Genomic DNA, 23,201 nt, shown 5'->3' with positions numbered 1-23,201 from the left:
GTCTGCTTCTCTTTTAATGCTCCACATCTAGCATATTTCCTGGAACACTGTAAGGATTTAAGCAAGAATTGTATTGAATGAATGAACGAATGAATGAAGGGTAAGCAAAACTGCAGGCTGCTAAAACACTTAGTAGGCTATTGAAATAACCCACGGTAGCCACAGCAGACTCGCGGTGCTGCTCTGCGGAGGGGCGGATCCTGCGCTCTCTCCTCCTTCCTCCTGCCTCCCACTGCCGGCAGGACCTGACTCCCGCTGCCGCTGGGACCCCAGGTCATCGCCCTCCCTGAGCACGATGCCCCCCAAAAAGGGAAGTGATGGAATTAAACCACCCCCAATCATTGGAAGATTTGGAACCTCCTTGAAAACTGGTATTGTTGCATTGCCAAATGTTGGGAAATTTACCATCTTCAATGTATTAACCAATAGTCAAACTTCAGTGGAAAACTTCCCATTCTGCACTGTTGATCCTAATGAGAGCAGAGTACCCGTGTCAGAAGAAAAGTTTGACTTTCTTTGTCAGTACCACAAACCAGCAAGCAAAATTCCTGCTTTTCTAAATGTAGTGGGTATTGCCGGCCTTGGGAAAGGAGCTCACAATGGGCAAGGCCTGGGAAATGCCTTTTTATCTCATGTTAGTGCCTGTGATGGAATCTTTCACCTAACACGTGCTTTTGAAGATGATGATATCACGCATGTTGAAGGAAGTGTAGATCCTATTCGAGATATAGAAATAATACATGAAGAGCTTCAGCTTAAAGATGAGGAAATGATTGGGCCCATTACAGATAAACTAGAAAAAGTGGCTGTGAGAGGAGGAGATAAAAAACTAAGACTTGAATATGACATAGTGTGCAAAGTCAGATCCTGGGTTATAGATCAAAAGAAACCTGTTTGCTTCTGTCATGATTGGAATGACAAACAGACTGCAGTGTTGAAATAAACACTTATTTCTGACTTCAAAACCAATGGTCTACTTGGTTAATCTTTCTGAAAAGGACTACATTAGAAAGAAAAACAAATGGTTGTTAAAAATTAAAGAGTGGGTGGACAAGTATGACCGAGGTGACTTGGTCATTCCTTTTAGTGGGGCCTTGCAAGAATTGAGTGCTGAGGAGAGACAGAAGTACAGTATCTGGAAGCGAACATGACACAAAGCACTTTGCCAAAGATCATTAAGGCTGGGTTTGCAGCACTCCAACTAGAGAACTATTCCACTGCAGTACCCAGATGAAGTGTGTGCATGGACCATCTGGAAAGGGACGAAGCCTCCTCAAGCTGCAGGAAAGATTCACAGAGACTTTGAAAAAGGATTCATTATGGCTGAAGTACATATGAATGAAATACAAAGATTTTTAAAGAGGAAGGTTCTGAAAATGCGATCAAGGCTGCTGGAAAGTACAGACTACAAGGCAGAAATTATATTGTTGAAGATGGAGATATCACCTTCTTCAAATTTAATACACCTCAGCAACTGAAGAAGAAATAAATTTTAGTTATTGCTTAGATAAACGCATAACTTCCAAAAGGCATATACTTTTCTTTTAAAATTTCTGAAAACTGAAAGGGCAAATAAAGTTGGGGGGATGGGAATCTTCTACAAACAGAATTATTTTTATTTGTTTTAAAACGAAAATACTGTGTATCTCCAAAGAAATGCAAGTTCACTAAATGTGCACAGCTTTGCTTTTCACATGATTAAGACCCTACACCAAACTGTAGAAGCTTTTCAGGAACCATATTACTCTCATGATACTTCATTAATCTCCATCATGTATGCAAAGCTTGACACATTTGACTGTGAGGACAGTGTGGCTTGCTCCATTTTGAATCTACAGATAATGCATGTTTTACAGTATTCCAGATGTCTACACTCAATAAAACATTTGACCAAAAAAAAAAAAAGAAAAGAAAAGAAAACCAAGAAAAAACACAGGGTAAAAAGATGGAGGCTTAAATGAAGGTGGTCCAAGTAGAGAAGAGGGTGAGATATATTTAGAAGGTAGAATTAATGAACCTATATACTGTATTTTATGTGATAGGTAAAGGAGAAGACAGAATTAAAACTGACTTTGAGATTTCTGTCTTGGTTGACTGGGTAGATGCCACTAATAACTCTTTTAACGTTGCTAATGAATTTAGGAGGAAGAAAAAGTTTCGGGGCAAAATAATAAAGTCTATTTGGACACTCAATTCAAATTCTATAGTGTTTCTATGCTTCTATATTGCCATTCTGACTTAAGAGCACTGAACTTGGAGTCTAGAAGTCTGGGTTCTGGTTCTGGCTTGACTGACTGTAGGCACTTCACCTTTATGTCTGTGCTTTTGCTCTCACCTTTAAAATGAAATTAACTGATCTTCATGTATCATTCGCACTATAATAGTCTTGGATAGAATGATGATTTATGCTACGTCTCTCACATGGTCTGAAATATAGATATACAAGAGGACAGCAGAGGGCATCGTTATATAAAATGTACACAGAACAAAACAAGCAGTCTGAAGAACGGCTCAGCATTCTCAGGCTGTAATGGATCTTTGTAAACAACCTTATATTTGTATATTTTATAAAATTAACAAAATAAATTCACATACGGGTTTTTAAATATGTGATTTGTCCTCACCATAATCATGTGATCTGCACTGGAAATAGCTTATCCTATTGTATGGATGAGGAAACAAGCTTTGAGAGGCTAGTGAGTTTTCCTGGCCCATAAAGCTAGTAAAAAGCAAAGAGAAAGCTAAAGCCAGATCTTTCCACTCATCTGTTTCAATTCATTGGCTTGATTGTTGACCCAGAGACCAGAAAGAGGGTTGGAATGGTTTAGTTAAAACTAAAGATGTTAATGTTCTCTCTTCTGTGTGGTAAATGATTTATACACTACACGTGGGTGTACAAACAATATGGCTTCTTTATTACTGTAACTGGTCTAAACTTGTTCAGGAACCCTCACCCCAGTGGAATATAGATGGTATAGAAGAAAGTTTACATATCCTCTTAGAAACTGGAGGATGGATAGCCAATTCTCAGTGCTGTCCCTCTCTGCTTGCCTCTGCTGGGGTTTGCTGCAGGATGGCTGGTCTGATCTGGTTTCTGGCCTAGTATGTATTGCAGGTAAGTGGTTCCATTTGCCTTTTTGACACGAAACAGCATCCACTGCTACTGCCTTATTACACCATTGCCTCTAGACACTGAGGTCCCTACCTTCAGGAGCCTTGTCCAACTTCCAGGCCTCTGTTGGTCCAGTGGTCCCATGAGTATGTCCATGATCCTTCACTGAGGCACATGACATGTGGGTCAGTTTGGGTCTTTCAAAGAGCAGATGCCAAGGTGGGTTTAGATGTATAAGATATGTATTGGGGGAAATGCCTATGAGGGATAAAAGGGAAGGAGCAGGAGTAATCAGGCAGAGTCTTCAGACCTTAATGCAGCTCTAACCTTTGTAGAAAGAGAGAAGGAAAGGAGGCTTGGGTAGAAAGACTCAGACTGTAGCACCATTTTAAGAAAGTTTTAGCAAGGTCAATGGAGAATCTCGAAGCCAAAGTTACTCAATAGAGGAGTCCTGCATCCCTAAGGACTGGGCCAGCTCTAGGATACCTGTCATACTCAAACATTGGCTAGAAGCAGCCTGGGAGAAGCATGGATTTGGTGCCAATGCAATGGTGTATCCAGAAGGATGTAAGCTAAGGCTGCCAGTTATGCTTCCTACAAGAGGTTCTCTGGAAGAAACTCTGAGAAGAGCATTTACATAGCTGCCACTATAGGGGAAACAAACAACAAATGCATAGACAACTAAATGTAAAATATAATATCAAGGAGTGATAGGTGCCAGAGAGAAAAGAAAAATCAGAGTAAGGCTATAAAAAGTGACTTTTGCTTGGAAGGGGCAGGGGAGCGCCTATTTTAGATGACATGATCATAGAAGGCCTCTCTGAGAAGGTGACATTTGAGCAGGGGGCTAATTAAGGAAGGAAGCAAACCCTGTGAAAGTTTGAGAAAAGAGCATTCCGGGTGGAATGAATACTTAGTGAAAAGGCCCTGAGGCAGGAATGAGTTCAGTGCTTTGGAGGAACAAAAAGAAAACCAACATGTCTAGAGCACAGTGAGTAAGGGGGGAAGTGGTGGGAGATATAAACAGGGGCCTTGTAGGCTCTGGTAAGCAGTTTGGATTTTATTCTTAGATGGGGAGGCATTAAAGTTTTTCGGGCAGGAGAGGAACATGATCTATATTTTTTAATCATCACTCTGCTTTGTAGAGAATTGACTGAAGGTCATGTGAGTGGATGACCAGTTGGGAGGGGAGTTAGGCAGACCAGTTAGGAGGCTACTACAATAGAGCTGGCAAAAAGAGATGGCTTGACTAGGATGGAAGTGGTGGAAGTGAAAGGAGGCGGTTAGATTTGTGAAATATTTTAAAGATAAAGCTGTCAGAACTTGCTGATGGGTCTCATGAGGAGTAAGAGGTAGAGAGGAGCCCATGATGATTCCTAGGCTTGGGACTTAAAAACACTCATTGAGGTCAATAAGAAAGAAGGTTTGGGGTGTTAAGGTAGGAATCAAAGGTCTGTGCTACATCCGCATGAGTATTCTAAAAACTATTGAATTGTATACTTTAAATGGGTGAATTGCATAGAATATGAATTATATCTCACTAAAGCTATTACCAAAAAAAAAAAAAAAGGAAAAAGAAAAAAATCTGTGTTCGACCTGCAAAATGCCTCTTAGCCATCCAGAGCAGAGTTAGATACATGAATCGAGAGTTCAGGGGGAAAGAGGTTAGAGCTGGAGATATACATTAAGAAGTCATCAGCATGTTGATGGCATTTGTTTTGTTATCAATTGCCATGTTTAAAGACACCCCAAAATTTAGCAGCTTAAGGCAGTGATGAATTATTATTTCTCATGATTCTGTGGGGTTCTCATGACTCATATGTCTGCAATTACCTGGGAGCTCAGCTGCAGCTGGTACATCCACTTCTGGGGCCTTGATGCTTACTATCATCTGGGGCACCTTAGTTCTCCTCCATGTGGCCTTTCTCTCCCCGCGTGGTACCTTATCATTTACTCAAGTAGCATAAGTTTCATACATGGGAGCTGGCAGAAGCTACCAGGTCTCTTACAGGCCCAGAATTGTCACATTCTAATTTCACCCATTGTATGGGTCAGATCAGGTTACAAGGCCAGCCCAGATTCGAGGAGGAGGAGAAATCGATTTCACTTTCTCATAGGAGGAACAATGTGCACATAAAACAATGGAAGGAATTATTGGCCATCTTTGTAGATAATGCACCACAATATATACAGTCATGAGTCTGAAACAGATCACTAAGACAGTGGGTATAGATGGATATTAAGGTATGAGGATTGAAGTCTGGGACATTCCATTGATGAAGAGAAACCTGCAAAGGAGACTGAGAAACAGTATTGTGTGAGGTATAGGAAAACCAGGAGAAAGACCTAGGTTCAAATCCTGGTGTTACCTTGGATACCCACCAGACTCTAGGTAAGTTTCTTAACCTTCCCAAGCCTTAATATCCTCATCCATTAAATGAGGATAATAATAGCATCTACTTTTCTATTCCTTTTCTTTATCACAAGGCAGAGAAAGAATGAATACATAAATAAATGAAAAAATAAAATTGTCCTTTGGATCAAACACAAGGAAGCCATTGGTGACTTTGGAAAGTGGAATATTGGCAGCAGAAGAGAAAATGACTGAGGGATTGTTGTATCTGTAAAGAAAAGAAAAGGCAAAGGCTAGAGTAGAACAAAATGGCAATTGTGAAGTTTTAAAAAAAATATAGTGGAAAAGAAGGAAATCTTGTCATTTGTGATGACTCAAGTTCCATTATGCTAAGTGAAATAAGTCAGACAGAGAAAAACAAATACTAAATGATCTCACGTATATGTGGAATCTGAAAAAAACAAAACAAAACACAAATTGAGCTCATGGATATGGAGAACAGACTGGTGGCTGCCAGAGTCAGGGGTGGGTGAAATGGGTGAAAGGAGTCAAAAGGTACAAACTTCCCGTTATAAGTCCTGGGGGTGTAATGTATAGCATGGTGACTGTACGCTATTATATTTAATAATATTCATATTATTAATATAGTTAATAATAGTCATATTATTTGAAAGTTACTGAGAGTAGATCTTAAAAGTTCTCATTACAAGAAAAAAATTCTGTAACCATGTATTGTAACAGGTGTCAACCAGACTTGTGATCATTTCACAATATATACAAATATCAAATCATTATGTTGCACACCTGACACTAATACAATGTTATTTGGCAATTGTATCTCAATGTGTAAAAGATAGTAGATATTTCAACATGCTTACAATGCTGATGAGAAGGAGTTAGCAGAGAGGGAGTGGCTGAAAATACAAAAGAGAGAAGGAATAGCAGATAGGACATGGTCTTCAGAGTGTGAAAAGGATGCAGAGGTAGGATGATTAAGTTTGGGCAGGAGGCAGGACTCCTGTGAAATAAAAATGGAAAGAGAGAAAGGAGGAGTGCAGACATGGATGAACTCGTAGGCAGTATCTGCTTTCTTAGTGACTCAGAAAAGAGATGATCTGTGATGAAGAGACACTGGCAGTGAGGCAGGGACTAATAAGGGCTGAAAGTGTATGGAGAACAAAAGACTGCTGAGAAGGATGGACAGATCCAAGAGTGATGTTGAGGATTCAGGTGAACTTGAAGATCATGTGGCACCAATGGGCCTGCTGGTGTGGTTGTCTTCGGAGCTCTGCAGTCCTTGGGAAGGAGTAGAGAGGGCGGATAGGGTGGCCTGATCCAGGGTTGGGATTTATAGGGCAGACACTGCTGATTTTATTGCTGCCTTTTAGAAAGACTGGGAATGAAAAGTCAGGTAGGAGGTCTGTGCTGGGCTTAAACTCTTATTCTTAGTAATAACCAGTGACCTAGAAATGCCCAGGAACTGAGGAAGGGGAGACTGAAAATTTCTGAGCACCTACCATTTACCAGGGCCCCAGGATACATCTGTGCATTTTCTCACTTAAACCTCACCACAACCATGAAAGGTAGATAGAATTATCCTTGTTTTACCGATGAAAATGAAGGCTCAGGGAGGCGAAGGAACTTGCCTGAGCCTGGTTTTCTTGTTGTGTTTCCTTGGGAATGTGAAGGCAGATGGAATATTGATGGGGCAAAGTGCGCACTGGGGCGTGATTAGCTTTATGACATTATTTTGAGTCTCCACACATATTGCGTGTTTGGTGTTCCTCTGGGAAATAACCAAGAGGAGGCCAATCAGCAGCCTCTCTCTGCCTGGATGAGGGGAACATGCTCATCTATAATTCTGTCTTTTAAGATACCAGTATTGCTGCTTAGAGACACTACCATCTAGCCTTACTCTCTTTTTCATTATATTTTCATGCAGGAGACGGTCTCTTCTTTTTGCCAGCACTAGCCCAGACCTTGTCTTTTTAAACCTCATTCCATGGCTCCTCTGGTCCCCTTTTTGGAATGGTCTCTCTTAAATTTTCCTTTGACTAGGGTTAGGATGTCATTTCTAATTGCTATATCTTTGTATCTGAATAATGATGTCACTATTTCCTTGCCAACTTCCTGACTTAATTACAAAGGGAATCTCACATTTTAGAAATAGAGAAACCAAGACGTGGTGTCAGCCATAACCAGGTTTGTGGGCTGTTTGCTAGTACCAGGTCTCTGTTGCGTGTGATCAAGCAACTGAAAAATCCTGAGTTAACTTCCTCCTGGAGTATCCCTTCATCTTCAGTGCAGGGTTGAGAGTAAAAATAGGTTATTACCACTTGTATTAATCTGCAGTAACCAATTAGCATGAACAATGGCTTAGCCCTGGAGCCCCTGGCTGAGCTACGCTTTAACCCTTTAGTTGCTGGATCACGGGTAGTATAGCGCAGGGCAGTAGGGGATGCGTCAGCCAGGGAGGAAAGTGGGGGTTCTAGAGCAGTAGCTACTTACCAAACAATATGAAAGGATTTCAAAGCTTTCACAACTGCGAGAGTCTCATGAAGACCTGCCTCAGTGGTTATAAATGTTGTCTAGGTGTGTTTATGGTCAGAAGGCAAGCAGGTTAATACTTTTCTCCTAAAAACAACATGAACGATTTTTAGACTGTTCATTGTTCCATTATGTCCATTCTCTCTTTCTTCCAAAGTTAAAGGATTATTAGTTGGGCGTATGGCTGCCAAGCTTAAAGGTACATTCCCCAGGCTTACTTGCTGCTAGTTGTGGTCATGTGATTAAGCTATTGCCCAAGGAATGCAGCTAGAAGAGACATGAAGAACTTTCTGTTCAAACTCTTAAAGAAAGAGGGCATCTTCTCTTTCTCCTACATTCTTCATCCTGCTAGTTGGTTCTTGAACATCGTGGAGAGCCATTTTGAGCCAGGTGGACAAGAGAAATACCCTAGGATTGGTGAGCCACAGGATAGAAGGAGTCTGGATACCTGGAAACCTCATGCAGCAGAACTGACATGCAGACATATAGCCCAGACTGCCTACCTCCAGACTGTAATGTGACAGAGAAAGACACTTTTATTTGTTTAAGCCATTGTCAATTTGGGTTTCTGTTACAAACAGCCAAAACAATATCCCAAATAGAAGGGTTTTATGGGTTTCTCTCTTTGCTATTCTTTTGATTCACCTGAACCACATATATGTATATGTATTCCTTTCTAACCAACGAGTTGAGACGGGATGCTAGAGAGGCACAAGTGCTGAGATCTGATGTTGATTGAAGGTCCATTGTATTCTCCTATTGAGTGATGTTAAGGCCAATTTCTTTTCCACTCAATGTCATTTCTGAGGGGTACATTAGGTACCTTTAGAGGTTGTGTTGATCATTTAGACGACCCCACATACCTCTTTTAGATTAGGAAAATGATACTAATATACCACCCTGGAAGTGGAGTGGAACAGACCTTGACCTTACTTTCTGCAGTCTATAGTTCAAACGGGGACAGATTCATATTCCCCTTGGGCCTTAACATTCCCATGAGAAGAAGGTGACATGACACAACACCTGGAGTGGTGGGAGAAGAAAGGGCCACCTGTTCAGCCAGCCAGGTTGAGTTAGCCCTTGGGGATCACTGGATGAGAGGTGACACAATTGGAATGTGATGTCTGTTTGACCAAATTGGGCAGTGAGATTAGTGATTCCCTGTATTAAATAGTAACCTGATACCTATTAGGCGTAATTTTTACTTTGCTGCAAGAAGCCACTTGCTCCTTACAATAATCTATCTTAAGTCACAATTAGCAGAACAACAACAAAAAAATGAGATGGTGAAATACCATAGAGCAAGATTTGTCCTCTCCGGTTGTAGAATTTAAGCTTCAATTCCAGAGATGTTTATCAAGAGTTTATTGTAAGGTTCCAGTCAGGAATTATGATTTTATCAGCTAAGTCTAGAGAATCATAGGGCAGGAACTCGACCCCCAAATAGCCTCAACAAACATTTTCCAGTTCCCTTAACATTTACTAAGCATTTGCGCACATGTGATTTCCTTTAACGCTCACGACAACACTGTGAGGTAAATACTATTATCCCCATCTCACACATAATGAAACTGAGGTTTGGAGTGGTTAAACAAACTCAAAATTATCTCCAGCTAGTATTGGGGGAGAGCCAAGACTTGGACCCAAGCCTGTCTTCCTCCAAAGAACAAGCTCAAAGTTAAGTTCTGCACCTGAAGTTAACTTGTGAAGGGCATGAGATGGGGCAGATCTACCTGCACAAGCTGGTTTACCGCTTGAGCCCTGAAGCCTGGAGTCAAGCAGTTCACTGGAGACCTGTTTTCACAGAAATACCCAACTTCTTATGATTCTTGAACTCTGAATGACAGTTGTCAAAGATAATGCTTTAGCTCTAGTGGGGCTGGTGATCTGCTATGAAAACTCCAAAAATCCAGCAGCATGAGGAGACTGGGGAGAAGTCAAGTGTCTGAAGAATCTACAACTTAGACCATTAGCTAACCTAGAAAGAAAAATGACTATATCTTCAGTTGTTTGGAGCTCATCATAGGGAGCAGATACCTGATCAATGGAAAATTTTATTACAGGAACCAGCTTCACTTCTAGGCGCAAGGATTGCTTGTTTTCTAGAAAGTGGTCTTCTCCCTTAAAAATAATCTTCAGGGTCTTTAACAATGTATTCAGCACTGCTCTGTAATTCCCTATACTCTCATCTGAGAGTGAAGACAGGAAACCCAGTATTTTTTTTTTTTTTTTGAGCCTGGGCTGTGGGGTTGGCAAGTGACTGGTGAGCAAGCGGTTTTGCCTTGCTGAGCCTCAGTTTCCTCAACCGTAAAATGGAGCTACTAGTCCCGCCCTTGTCTATGCTCTGGGGAGGGAGGAGCTCGAACAGGAGGGATTTAAGGACCTTTAGGCTAGACGGAGAGGAGACTGAAGCAGAGGCCTGAGCTCGAGGCCCTAGCGAGGGCAGGGTCCGGGCGGTGGGAGTGGAGAGAGAAGTCCTGGCTCTGGGAAGGCAGGTGGGCCTGTGCAGTGGTGGAGGAGGAGACGAGGCTTACTTAAAATTTCCAGTATTTTTTTAATGTTTATTTTAATTAATTAATTTATTGGCTGCGTTGGGTCTTTGTTGCTGCTCACGGGCTTTCTCTAGTTGCGGCGAGTGGGGGCTACTCTTCGTTGCAGAGCACAAGCTCTAGGTGTGTGGACTTCAGTAGTTGCAGCAGGCAAGCTCAGTAGTTGTGGCGCACAGGCTTAGTTGCTCTGCGGTGTGTGGGATCTTCCCGAAGCAGGGATCAAATCCATGTCCCCTGCATTGGCAGGCGGATTCTTAACCACTGCATCACCAAGGAAGTCTCAGGAAACAGTATAAACGTGAACTCTAGATATCAGGAAAGGAAGGGAAACAAGCCTATCGGGTTTTTTTTTTTTTATTTGTTTTTTGGTTTGCTTTAAGGCAATAACTTCCACCCATCCAAGTTGGAATCAGGACCTGGGCCTAGGGAACTTACACACCGTATGCTTCATTTAGTGATATGGGGACTTGGGGTCCAAGGCGAGTGGACTAGGTCTCTTTCCTCTGGGACCTGATGAGAAAGATCTGTTGTTTGGGTACTTAGTTCAGCCTAGTGATTTAACAACAAATAACAGGGAAGGAAAAGGTCCCTGAGGGAGGCAAGATAGAGTTTGCAAAAGCGTCTGAGTTTATAAGACAAGCCTCTGGGGCAACAATCAACTCCTATGCATATTCACCATCAAACCCACATGCCAAGCCAGAGTCTGGTGAGGAACACACAGCCTTGCAGGTCAGTGCCACAGAACCATTAAACCAGGGAGGAAATTATAAAAACCAGTAATCAAATTAAACAAAAATAACCTTATTCATTCATTAATCAAACATTTGAGTATGAGTTCAGTTTTCTCTAACCATAATGTACAACAGAATTTCTTTTCCTAGTCAGTCCCCTGCCATGCAATGACTGCCCATTATCAAACTCCCTAAACATGGTTGCTAGGTAGTTAGAATTCATTGAGAGTCTGCACTTGGCTATTTTACTGTTGGTTTACTTGGTGTATCAATTAAGATGCTCTTGGCTATAAATAACTGAAGAACTTTGCCTCTTTTCTGATCAGGGGGTTTGTTTTCTTATTGTTGAGATGTACTTAATGACACTTTTAAACTGCTGAATCAACCAACCCTGAAGCCTGCGCTGACTTAAACAATAAGGTAGTGTATTAATTTCCCACTGCTGCTGTAACTAATTACCACAAACTTAGAGGCTTAAAACAACACAAATTTATTATCTTACAGTTCTGGAGATCAGAAGTCTGAAATGAGTCTTGCAAAACTGAAATCAAGGTGTAGGCAGAGCTGCATTTCTTCTGGAGGATTTGGGGCAAAATCCATTCCTTCCCCTTTTCAGCTTCTAGAGGCAGCCCACGCTCCTTGGCTCGTGGTCCCATATCACTCTAACCTTTCCTTCCATTGCTACACCTCCTTCTCTGACTCTGACCCTGTTGCCTCCCTCTCATAAGGACCCTTGTGATTACATTGGGCTCACCCTGATAATTCACGATAATTTTCCCATTTTAAGATCCTTAACTTAATCACATCTACAAAGTACCTTTTGCCATGTAAGAGAACACAGTCACAGATTTCAGGGATTAGAACATGGATATCTTTGATCGGCCATTATTCTGTCTACCACAGGTAGTTTACTAGATTACATAACTGGGAGTACAAAGTCAGAACAGGCTTCGTAGTTGGTTGATTCAGCAGTTTAAAAGTATCGTCAAGTATAACTCAATAATAAAAAATCAAACACCTGCTTAAGGCAAAGGACTTGAATAGACATTTATCCAAAGATATACAAATGGCTAATAAGCACATGAAAAAGTGCTCAACATGACTAGTCATTAGGGAAGTGTAAATCAAAACTGCAATGAGATACCACTCCACATTCATTAGGAAGGCTATTATTAAAAAGAAAAAACAACAACAACAATAACAAAACACAAAATGACCAGCATTGGCAAGGATTTGGAGAAACTGGAACCATTGTGCATTGCTAGTGGGAGTGTAAAATGGTACAGCTGCTATGGAAAATAGTATGAAACGCCTCAAAAAATTAAACATAGAATGATCCAGTAATTCCACTTCTGGGGGTATACCCAAAAGAATTGAAAGCAAGGACTTGAACGGATATTTGTACACTTCTGTTCATAACTACATTATTCACAATAGCCAGAAAGTGGAAACAACCCAACCATCCATAGGCAGATGAACGGATAAACAAAATGTGGTACCTGCATACAATGGAATATTATACAGCATTAAAAAAATGGAAATTTTAACACATGCTACAACATGGATGGGCCTTGAGGACATTATGCTAAGTGAGTAAGCCAGTCACTGAAGCACAAATATTTATGATTCCTTTTATATGATGTTTCTAGAGAAGTCAAATTCACAGGGACAGAAAGTAGAATGGTGGCTGCCAGGCGCTGGAGGGAGGGAAAATTGGGGAATCGGTGTTTAATGGGTACAGATTTCCAGTTGAGGAGAATGTAAAATTTGTGGACATGGATGGATGGTGGTGATTGTGCAATAATATGAATGTACTTCATCCCACTGAACTGTATACTTAAAAAATGGTTAAGATGGTAAGTTTTATGTTCTGAGTATTTTACCACAATTTTTTTAAATGCCACCAAAGACCCAGATTCTTTCCATTGCTGTACTCTATTACCCAGAGACCAGCCACCATCTAAGGCTAAATTCTCCTCGCAGTCACGAGAAATTTGTCAACAGCAATCAGAGCCACATGTTTTCTTGGTCACAACTAAGGGAAGAGTCTATCTCTTAAAAACAAGGATAAAGTTTTCCAAAAGACTCCAATAAACCTTTACCTGAATTTTAGGCAGCTTGGGTGTCTGAACCATAACTGGCAAAAGGGATGGGTTTATCCTCAGACCAATCAGACTCACCCCCTGAGCTGAGATCAATTTCCCAACTTGCCTTGCTGCAATTCAATGAAAAAGGGATGGAATGAGTCCTGCCACGAGTCAACCAAAATGATTACTGTTACCACTTTACAACTTTTGTAGCAACTTCAACTCAAGTGCACAGACTTGGCTGCAAAACCTCTGGGCAAAATTCAAGCGCTCTTTCCAACTTCCTTCCCAGTTATCCCCTCCCTGTGCCAGCAACACTCCCCTGCATCTCAGTTCTAATGCCTTCCCATATCCCGCCCTACAGCAACAAGAGAGGTCAGGTCTATGAGGGACAGGGGTGTGGATGGGGAAGGCATCAGAAAAGAGGCCACATTTACATTTGTATCATTATCACCTGGGAAGTGCCTCAAAATTAGGGATTCCTGGATCCAACCCAAGAGGTGCTAAATCAGAACCTTAAATAAAAATTAAATTAAAATTGTTATTTGTCTTTCATGATTTTGCATTTTAAGAGGTGCTCTAGGTAATTCTGATACTGATGCATGGAATATGCTTTGAGAAGCACTGGTCCTGTCTTTGGTAAGACACTGTCCTAGGTGCTACGGAGAGAGGAACAAAGACGATCTGGGTCAGTCTCTGGAGGTGTTCACAGTCTCTTTGGGAGAGCAGATATTTAATCATGACAAGACCTGATAGGTGCTATAGTAGAGATACAAATAGAATTCTATTAGGCTGATACTGCCTAAGGGAGCCAGGAAAAGATTCACAGAACATTTGGCTATAGTGAGATAGCATTACAGGGGTATATGTACATTGGGGAGAGAGAGAGAGAGAGAGACAGAGAAAACAAACAATTTTAATAATTCAGGCTACCAGGAAGACTCAGTGAGTTCCAGATTTGGGTGACCGTGAGAAGACAGACATGCATCTGTGATTCCTCATGGGATGTGAGTTCCCCATGTCTCACCGCTTTCACATTTTACTGTACTGCTCTCACTGTGATTCTAGTGTTTAATGATACATACTTTTCACATACATATTTATGTACAAAGTTGTATAAACAAACCCTTGTATAATATACTTTGGAACGGTTTAGTATATTTTCAAGGGTAGTTTTCACTGTATGTAGTTAAACCTTATATTGCTGCCCTTAAACTGAATTCCACATCCCTATGCCTACCATATCCTGGCACCTTAAACAACTGTTCTAGAAAGGGAATGGCAGTTACCCAGATGGAAAAGTAGGAAGAGAGATTCCAGACAGAGGGACCCAATTGTCAGATCATGGAGCTACTGAAGAACATGACACATTTGGTAATCAGCCAATCAGAATTTCGGCAGGGCTCTCAGCAGGTGTATGAAATAAAGTAGCAGGTGATGTGATCAGGCAGGTCAGGTGGGGCCAGATTATTAAAGACAAAGCTAAGAATTTGGCCCTTAAATGGAAGAAAACTGGAAACCACTGAAGGAGTTTAAATAAGTGAAGGACGAGATGGGATATGTGTTCTAGAGAGATCATTTATTGGCCAGGTGGTGATTCCTCTGAAGCAGCAGAGGCAGGTTCTCTCAGAGGTCCAGAGAGCCTCAGTCCAGTTCCATTTTACTGAGGCTCTTGGTATAATAAAGACAACAGAAATGACAGAAGTCACCAAAAGTGTGTGCTATTCTAAATGATTATGTTCAACAAATTAACACTTTTAACACACACACACACAAACTGGATTACAATTCTATTATCTCATTTGGAGATGCTGTAAATCTAAGTTGGAAACCTAGGCCCCAACCTGGTTTTATTTCCAGACTCCACTACTTTGGAAAATTTTGAACAAACAATTTCCTCTCTCTGACTTGGTTTTCTGACTGTGGGAATACTAACTACTCTGTAAGGACTGGCTGAGAGAACATGTATACAGGGTCTGGCATACTTGGGAGCTCAGCAAGTGTTTGTTAATGTTTCTTCACAGTCTTTCAATATAATGAGCCTGTGCCCATGCACACTCATACAGGAGCCCCCGTGCACATAAACATGTGCTCTCAGGTTCTGCTATGCTGCCCTGGGGCCAAGATTGGAAGGGGGGTAGGTCCACAAGGTCCTCCAGTGACTCTCCTTGCTTCTGTGTTGAGCCCCCATCACTGAAGAGAGAGTATAGCCTCTATCTCATACACTTATCCAGTAGAGCCCCCTGCCTGCACATTCACCTTTGTGCCTGATTTAAGCCATCACCCTATTCCTTGTCCCAAGAGTAGCAATCTTTAGCTCTGATTGTAGAATTAAAGAATGCCCTTTTTCATGTTAAAGGGATATTTCAGGTATCCACTAGTCTTTACCAGAAATCCCTCTGAAGTAAGGGGGGACTTTCTCACTGCTCCTGACATTACACCTAGGAGGGTTCTTATCCTCAGGTGCTTTTGGGGTACTTGCCCTTTTCCTCTGCTCAAAGATCAGCACTCCCTTTGGGCTCAGTGTTTTTGTCTGGGGCATAGAGATCCGTAACTCACAGTAACAATTCCCTAGCTGAACAACAGCAATAACTCACAGTGCTGCAATAGGCTTCCTGGGTTCCTGCTAACTTTTCAGAGTCAAGTCATTGGGTTGGCATAAGACTTGGCACTCAGAAGCTCTGCTCCATAATCAGGGTGATTTCAGAACACAGCATCAGCTAAATGGGTCCCTGGGCCTGAGCCAACCTCCCAGGGCTCCAGCTCCAAGATTCACCATTTGCAGGATCCTGTCACTTAGAAGTCCTTGGGGATGGTATATTTTAAGAGCTAGTAAAGGACTATTCCGAAAAGAAACTCTGCAGTATTATTCACTGAACTATGGCAAAAAAAATCTCCATTAATCATCATTACATGCTGATAATAGATAATACTTGATTGTGCCCTGATTATATCCAAATCTCCTACCAGTGGACATGGCAGAAGATAGGGATGAAAGTATAAATGGCTCCCAACTCCCGTTCACTTTCAATCATCCGTTCTCCCTTTTAAAAGATGCTACCATCATTCTTTATATCCTGTTCAAACATGAAATGATAGGATTTTGTTGGCTAAAAAAGATTGCATATGCCATTTCGTCTATCCCCCTACCTTTAAATAAATCTAGACTTAAAATCACTGCACATAGCTGAGTATCTAAGCATTTCTTGGTGCCCCTCTTCAGGGTTTAACAATTTGTGCTACCAAGAGTGTCTGCACTCTCTCTCTCCTAAATCCCTCCAGCTGCAATTTAATCTTCTGTTCTTTAGTGTTCAATCTTCCTACTGAATATCTTCCCCATGGTGCTTGTTCACTTAAACATCCCTAAAAAACTCCATGTTCCAGCCCTTTAATTGACTCTGTTAATCTTCATAAAAGCCTCTCCTAATCATCTTTGTCTCTCATGGATCGAGTGAATACGACCAACAACAAAAAAGAAAGAAAATTCAGAAAAGATGAGAAAAGGTCAGTCTAAAGGGCACTTTCCCCCATTTCTGTTATTTATATCACTAATGTTTCAAATAATATTTAGTGCTATTTTTATAGAATACAGGTCCACAGTACAAAACCTAAAAGCAACATAGAAGAATAAAAATAAGGAAAAAAGATCTCCTGTAATCTGACCACCTAGCCCCAAGGGTTAAGATTTCCCTTATATCTGTGTGTGTGCGTGTGTGTATGTGTAAATATATTTGATTTCCTGATACCTATAATTTGTCTTTCAGATGAGATCTCTGGATAATTTTCTATCAAATTCATATGTAGACTCTGAATAACAAATGAGTAATCCATGACTTTCAATTCTTCAATAGCTCCCCCACAACTATAGGATAAAACTCCAATTCTTCAGCAAACCTTCTAAGTCCTATCTTTCTGCTACATGCCTGAAAATGTATACTTTAGTAATTCAGACTTCTTCTAGTTACTTGCACACTTCATGGTGTTTAACACCATTGATTACATTGTTCCCTCTGTCTAGAAGGCTTCTCTCATCTTTTCCCCTTCCCTAATCCTAAGCATGCCTTCAAGGTTCAGTTCACTGTGTCATCTCCTTCAGGCAATCTTTCTTGAATCCCCAGATTGGGCTAAATTGCACCTCCAACGTGTACCTATGGGACCTAATGTGTGTTTCTAACATATTATATTAAAATCTGGTTTGATTTCTACTTCTGCCACTAAACCTTAAGCATCCTGAGGACAGGGATAGTGTTTAATTCATCCCTCAACGTGCAGTAGAGTAGCTAACATGGTAGGTGTACTGTTGAACAGAACTGAGTACCTTTTTGTGCTCATACCTGTAATTGATACTGGTAATTCAGGAAGAATTACTGAATGAAGTATCAAAATCATAACCTAGTAGAGGAAATTGGTTACAGAATATGTAGTTACAGAATAACTATAATTCAATGCTGCAAATTATTCTGCGTTGATGAAGGAAGGAGCAGTCGATTCTACTTGGAGCTGGGCTGTGGTCTGGTCCATACGTTTCTTGTTTACTGCCTCAAAAGCACAGGACTCTCAAAAAGTCCCAATGATTTTTGATCAGTTGGTATCTGTCTTCTTCTCAAATACAATAACATTTTAATTTTAATGTGATTTCTACTGTTGCCCTTGAAATTTTCATACTTGTAGTCAACCCAATCTGTTACTATTTTGCCTCCCCAGAAATGTCTTTTGGAATGTGGACCTAGCAGAAGAAAATGCAAACCAGATACAAGTATCTCTAGACAGAATGAGTCACTTTCATGTTTCTGAGAAGTACTGTACATCCTGTATGTCTCTTCTGACTCACCCCCATCAGAAGGAGAATGGTTACTGTACAAGAGTAAGGCCTTGGCTCAGCTGCATGGGGACCAACGTTGCTCCCTTCTTCGGCATTAATGTGATTCCCATCTCCAGTTAATTGTCAGTTAGCTCCAGAGGAACTTGCCAAGTGGATAACTGACAAGGCAGGACTATAGAAAACTGTCGGCTGCCAGTAAGAGGACATTACAAAGGCATTTCCTACATCAGGGTACAGGGGAGTCCTGAATGGGCACTAAATGCCCAGTATGCTCCCAGGCCTGCAGAATGGCAGCTAAATGAAAGCAGCCCTCTACCAACTGAGTTTTCCTAGGAGAAGGCAGTAGCTAGAGGCCCAGGGTAAGAAAGGCAATTATTGACCCACAGGCCTCCTGTTGTAAGTGAATTGGCATGATCCCTTCAAGAGCTGTGGATGACCAGGGCCCTTAATCAAGAGCAGATGGACTAGCAGCCAACCATCTGATTAAACTGATACTGGAGCCTCCACATGGAGAACAGATTTTTTCCTATATGCTTTAAATACCATCTGGCTTTCTAGAATGGCTGAATGCAGTGGAACAGGATTATAACTAGGACTTTAATACAGGCAGTGCCCAGCATACAAATGAAATGTATTCCACAGGTTTAATGGCTTGGAACTCAAAACACATTTTTTCCTATAGAATGTTATATATTAATTCTCAGGTTCTCACCCATCCCATTAAAGAAACCTATTAATTCTCCAGTGTACCTGAATTATAATACTACAGCAGTAGTTGGAATGCTATATTCTTATTCCATATTAGTTGCTGGGGGCCATGTTATATAGAAGTAAAGAGGACAAGAGAGAGGAAAAGAATTCTACAGCCTTTGCTCCTCTCTTGGGAATAGTCCTGGCCTGCTTGAGACAAATCTTGGAACGTGCCAAATTGTTTCTGAAAAACACTCACCTTCTTTTAGGCACCTTTCCCAGGCAGGGCTCTAGTGCCTTTTAGGCTTTGCTAAGCCCGCAACTTGACGGCTCCCTAAACTGCCTTAGCATTTCTAGTCCTCTCTATAACTTCCAAATCTCTTATTCTCCCTCACTCTCCATAAGATTACTATTTCCTCACAGAAGTCCAAAATTTATCTCATCCACCCCTGTGCCAAATCTGTTCTGCTTCCTGACCTTCCAGGCTCTGTCAATAGCAATAAAATTCCTATTCAGTTAAGTTCAAAAGCTCAGAGTCCTCTTTGACACCTTTTCTCCTCATCAGTCAAACATCTTGATTCCACTTCTATAAGGTCTTTGGTTATCACAATCCTTGTTTGAGATCTCATCGGTGTAAGGGATACTTTGACAGCTGCAGTTTTGGAATCAGTATACATGATCTCTCACTTGAACTACAGAAGCAGCCTCCTGACTGGCCTTTATTACCTAGCTCCTCCCTCTTCCCTTTTCTGATGGATCAACCTTCCTGAAGCATAGCTTTAATCACCTCCTTTATCCTTTCCCCCAAATCTACCAATGGTTCCCCTAACACGTAATAGCTACTCTTTTTTTTTAAAGTGTACAATCCAATGGTTTCTATTTTTTTAATTTTTTAAATTAATTAATTAATTAATCAATTAATTTACTTATTTTATTGGCTGTGTTGGGTCTTCGTTGCTGCACACAGGCTTTCTCTAGTTGCAGTGAGCGGGGGCTACTCTTCGTTGTGGTACATGGGCTTCTCATTGCAGTGGCCTCTCTTGTTGCAGAGCACAGGCTCTAGGCGCGTGGGCTTCAGTAGTTGTGGCACATGGGCTCAGTAGTTGTGGCTCATGGGCTTAGTTGCTCCGAGGCATGTGGTATCTTCCTGGGGCAGGGATTGAACCCGTGTTCCCTGCATTGGCAGGCAGATTCTTACCCACTGTGCCACCTAGGAAGTCCCCGTAATAGCTACTCTTCCTACATTTAGTTTTCACAACCAAGATGAGGTAGATATCCTTATTCCCATTTTGAAAATTAGGAAAAATAATTTACTGAAAGTCACTAGCCTGATCAGTGATGCGGCCAAGATCTGAACTCAGGTTTGTCTAAAGATGGTCTTTTCACTCCACACCACATTCTAGCGTAGCTCAAATACCTTATGATGGCAGTCAAGGTCTTCCATGATCTGGCTCCATTTTATTTCTCATCTGCTCTCACACCACTCCTCTTTCTATCCACTCTATTCCCAGCTAACCAGACTACTTGCTGCTTCTCAAACCTGTCCTGGATTCTACTACCTTTGTCTATACTGAGTGGTGAGTCTTTTCCTTGCAAAGGCCCAACTCAACTGCTACTTCCTCAACAAAAGCCTTCCCTTCTACTACCCACTTCACCCACAAATGCACTTGAACACTAGCCAAAAGTTCTCTCCCTTTTCTGAGTTACCACAACACTAATTGTAGCCTGTATTGTAGTTATTTGAGTGGAGGTTATCATCTCAACTACTACTTTGAATCCTTGAGGACAGGTACCCAAACCTTCTATCCTCAGTCGTAGTAAGTGAAGGTGTCCATAGTAGTGATTCAGTTAATGTGTAAGGAACGAATTATTAGTAGAAATGAAGATTGCAAGGTAAAACAAAGCTGAATGTTATGATGAGTTTCTAGTTGATGAGAAAGCCCCCAGAGGATTTTGATCAGAGGAAGGCCATCACAAAAGTTGTAACTAATTAAGATTCAAAGTACATGTTAGAGGAGAACTGTGCTGAATGAAAGTCTCAGCTCTGTTATGCATTAGCTCTGTGACTCTGGCAAGTCACTTCCTTAATAACAGCTTTATTAAGGTATAATTTACGTACCACAAAAATCACCCTTTTAAAGTATAAAATTCAATGTTTTAAAATACATTCACAGTGTCATGCAACCATCACCACTATGTTATTCCAGAGTATTTTCATTACCCTGAAAGGAAACTCCATACTCGTTAGCAGTCACTCCCCCTTTTCCCACGAACCTGCCAGCCCTTGGCAACCACAAATCTACTTTTTGTCTCTGTGAGTTTGCCTATTCTAGACATTTCCCATAAATGGAATCATATAATACACATTCCTCTGTGATGGGCTTCTTTCACTTAGCATGGTGTTTTCAAGGCTTGTCCATATTGTAGCATCTATCTGTATTTCATTTGTTTTTATTGTTGAATAACATTCCATTGAATGAAATGGGTATACTCATCTTGTTTATCCATTCATCAGTGGATGAATGTTTGGATTTTTTCCATTTTTTGACTAGTATAAATAATGCTGCTATGAACATTCATGTACAATTATTTTTGTGATCATATGTTTTCAAGTCTCCTGAAAAAAAAAAGGAGTAGAATCATTGGGTCATATGTTTACCTTTTTGAGGAACTGACGGACTGCTTTACAATTCCCACCAGCAATGTGTGAGGGTTCAAACTTCTCCAAGTCCTCATCAATGCTTGTTATTTTCTATTTTTGTTTTTTAAATTATAGCTACCCTAGTGGGTGTGAAATGGTATCTTGTTGCTTTGATTTGCATTTCCCTAATGACTCATATTGTTGAGCACCTTTTCATGTGCTTATTGACTATTTGTATAACTTCTTTGGTCAAATATCTATTCAGATTCTTTGCCCATTTAAAAATTAGATCGTCTTTTTATTGTTGAACTGTAATTGTTCTTTATATATTCTGGATACAAGTCCCATAAAGGATATATGAGTTGCAAATATTCTCTCTCATCCTGTGTGTTGTCTTTTAACTTTCTTCATGGGGTCCTTTGAGGAACAAATGTTTTTTAATTTTAGTGAAGCCCAACTTAACTATTTTTTCTTTGGTTTCTTGTGCTTTTGGTGTCACATCTAAAAAATTTCTAATCCAAGTTTATGAAGGTTAGCATCTTTGTTTTCTTCTAAGAGTTGCATAGTTTGAACTCTTCATTTAGGTCTGTGAACCATTTTGAGTTAAATTTTATATGGTGAGAGGTAGGGGTCTAACTTCATCCTTTTGCATGTAGGTATCCAGTTGTCCCAGAACCTTTGTTGAAAAGACTATCCTTTCTCCACTAAATTACCTTGGCACCCTTGACAAAATTCAATTAGCCATAAATGTAAGGTTTTATTTCTAAATTCTTAATCCTATGCCACTGATCTATGTGTCTATATCTATATTCTATGCCAGACCACATTCTTTTGATTACTGTTACTTTGTAGTTAGTTTTGAAATAAAGAAGTGTGAGTCCTCCAACTTTGTCCTTTTTCAAGACTATTTTGGCTATTCTGGTTTCCTTGCATTTCCTTATGAACTTTATGATCAGCTTCTTCTTGAAAAAAAAGGAAAAAAAAAAAGAAAGGCAGTTAGGATTTTAATAGGGTTTATGCTAAACCTGTAGATCAATCTGGGGAGTATTGCCATCTTAACCATATTAAGTTTTCTCATCCATGAACGTGGCATGCTGGGGCAGGTCACGTAACCTCCCTCAGCTTCATCTGCCTTATGTCTCAAATGGGAATTATAGTAGCCATGCTATCTATCTCACACGGCTGTAGTGAAGAGTGCATGAGAAAATTCTTTTTAAAGGGATTATTTATGACAGCATTATAGGAATCTGTACAGCCTCTTGAGGTGATAACTCTGAGGAGCACTAAAAACATCAGTTCATGTTCATCTTAAAACCAGTTTCATTTCTTTACAGCCACATTTTCCTTTTCTAAAGTGCCTGTGGTGTGGCTGGTGTCATAGTAGGCTCCACAGTATAGTACTAAAAAGTGCAGGCTCTAGACCCGGACTGTCTGTTTTCAATTCCCAGCTCTACCACCCCTTTTGACCTTAGACAAGTTACTTGCCTCTCAGTCATTCAGTCTTCTCATTTGTAAAATGAGGCTAATAATAGTACCTAGTTCATAGGGTTCTTGCAAAGACTGAATGAATTAATTCATATAAAGTGCTTGGAAATGTGCCTGACACAGAGCATTCAATAAATGTCAACCATCATTACAACATCACATAGAAGTACTTTAGGGCCCTACA

General features: G+C 40.7%; 1 pseudogene; it reads left to right on the top strand.

Annotated features, from left to right (window-relative positions):
* Positions 1-295: 295 nt before the first annotated feature.
* Positions 296-1,489, top strand: LOC130842263 (obg-like ATPase 1; annotated as a pseudogene).
* The last annotated feature ends 21,712 nt before the right edge of the window (positions 1,490-23,201 follow it).

The sequence above is a fragment of the Hippopotamus amphibius genome, chromosome X (genome assembly GCF_030028045.1).
Source record: "Hippopotamus amphibius kiboko isolate mHipAmp2 chromosome X, mHipAmp2.hap2, whole genome shotgun sequence".
Classification (NCBI taxonomy): Eukaryota; Metazoa; Chordata; class Mammalia; order Artiodactyla; family Hippopotamidae; genus Hippopotamus; species Hippopotamus amphibius.
Note: the sequence above shows the minus strand (reverse complement) of the source record. Positions and strands in the feature narration are given on the sequence as shown.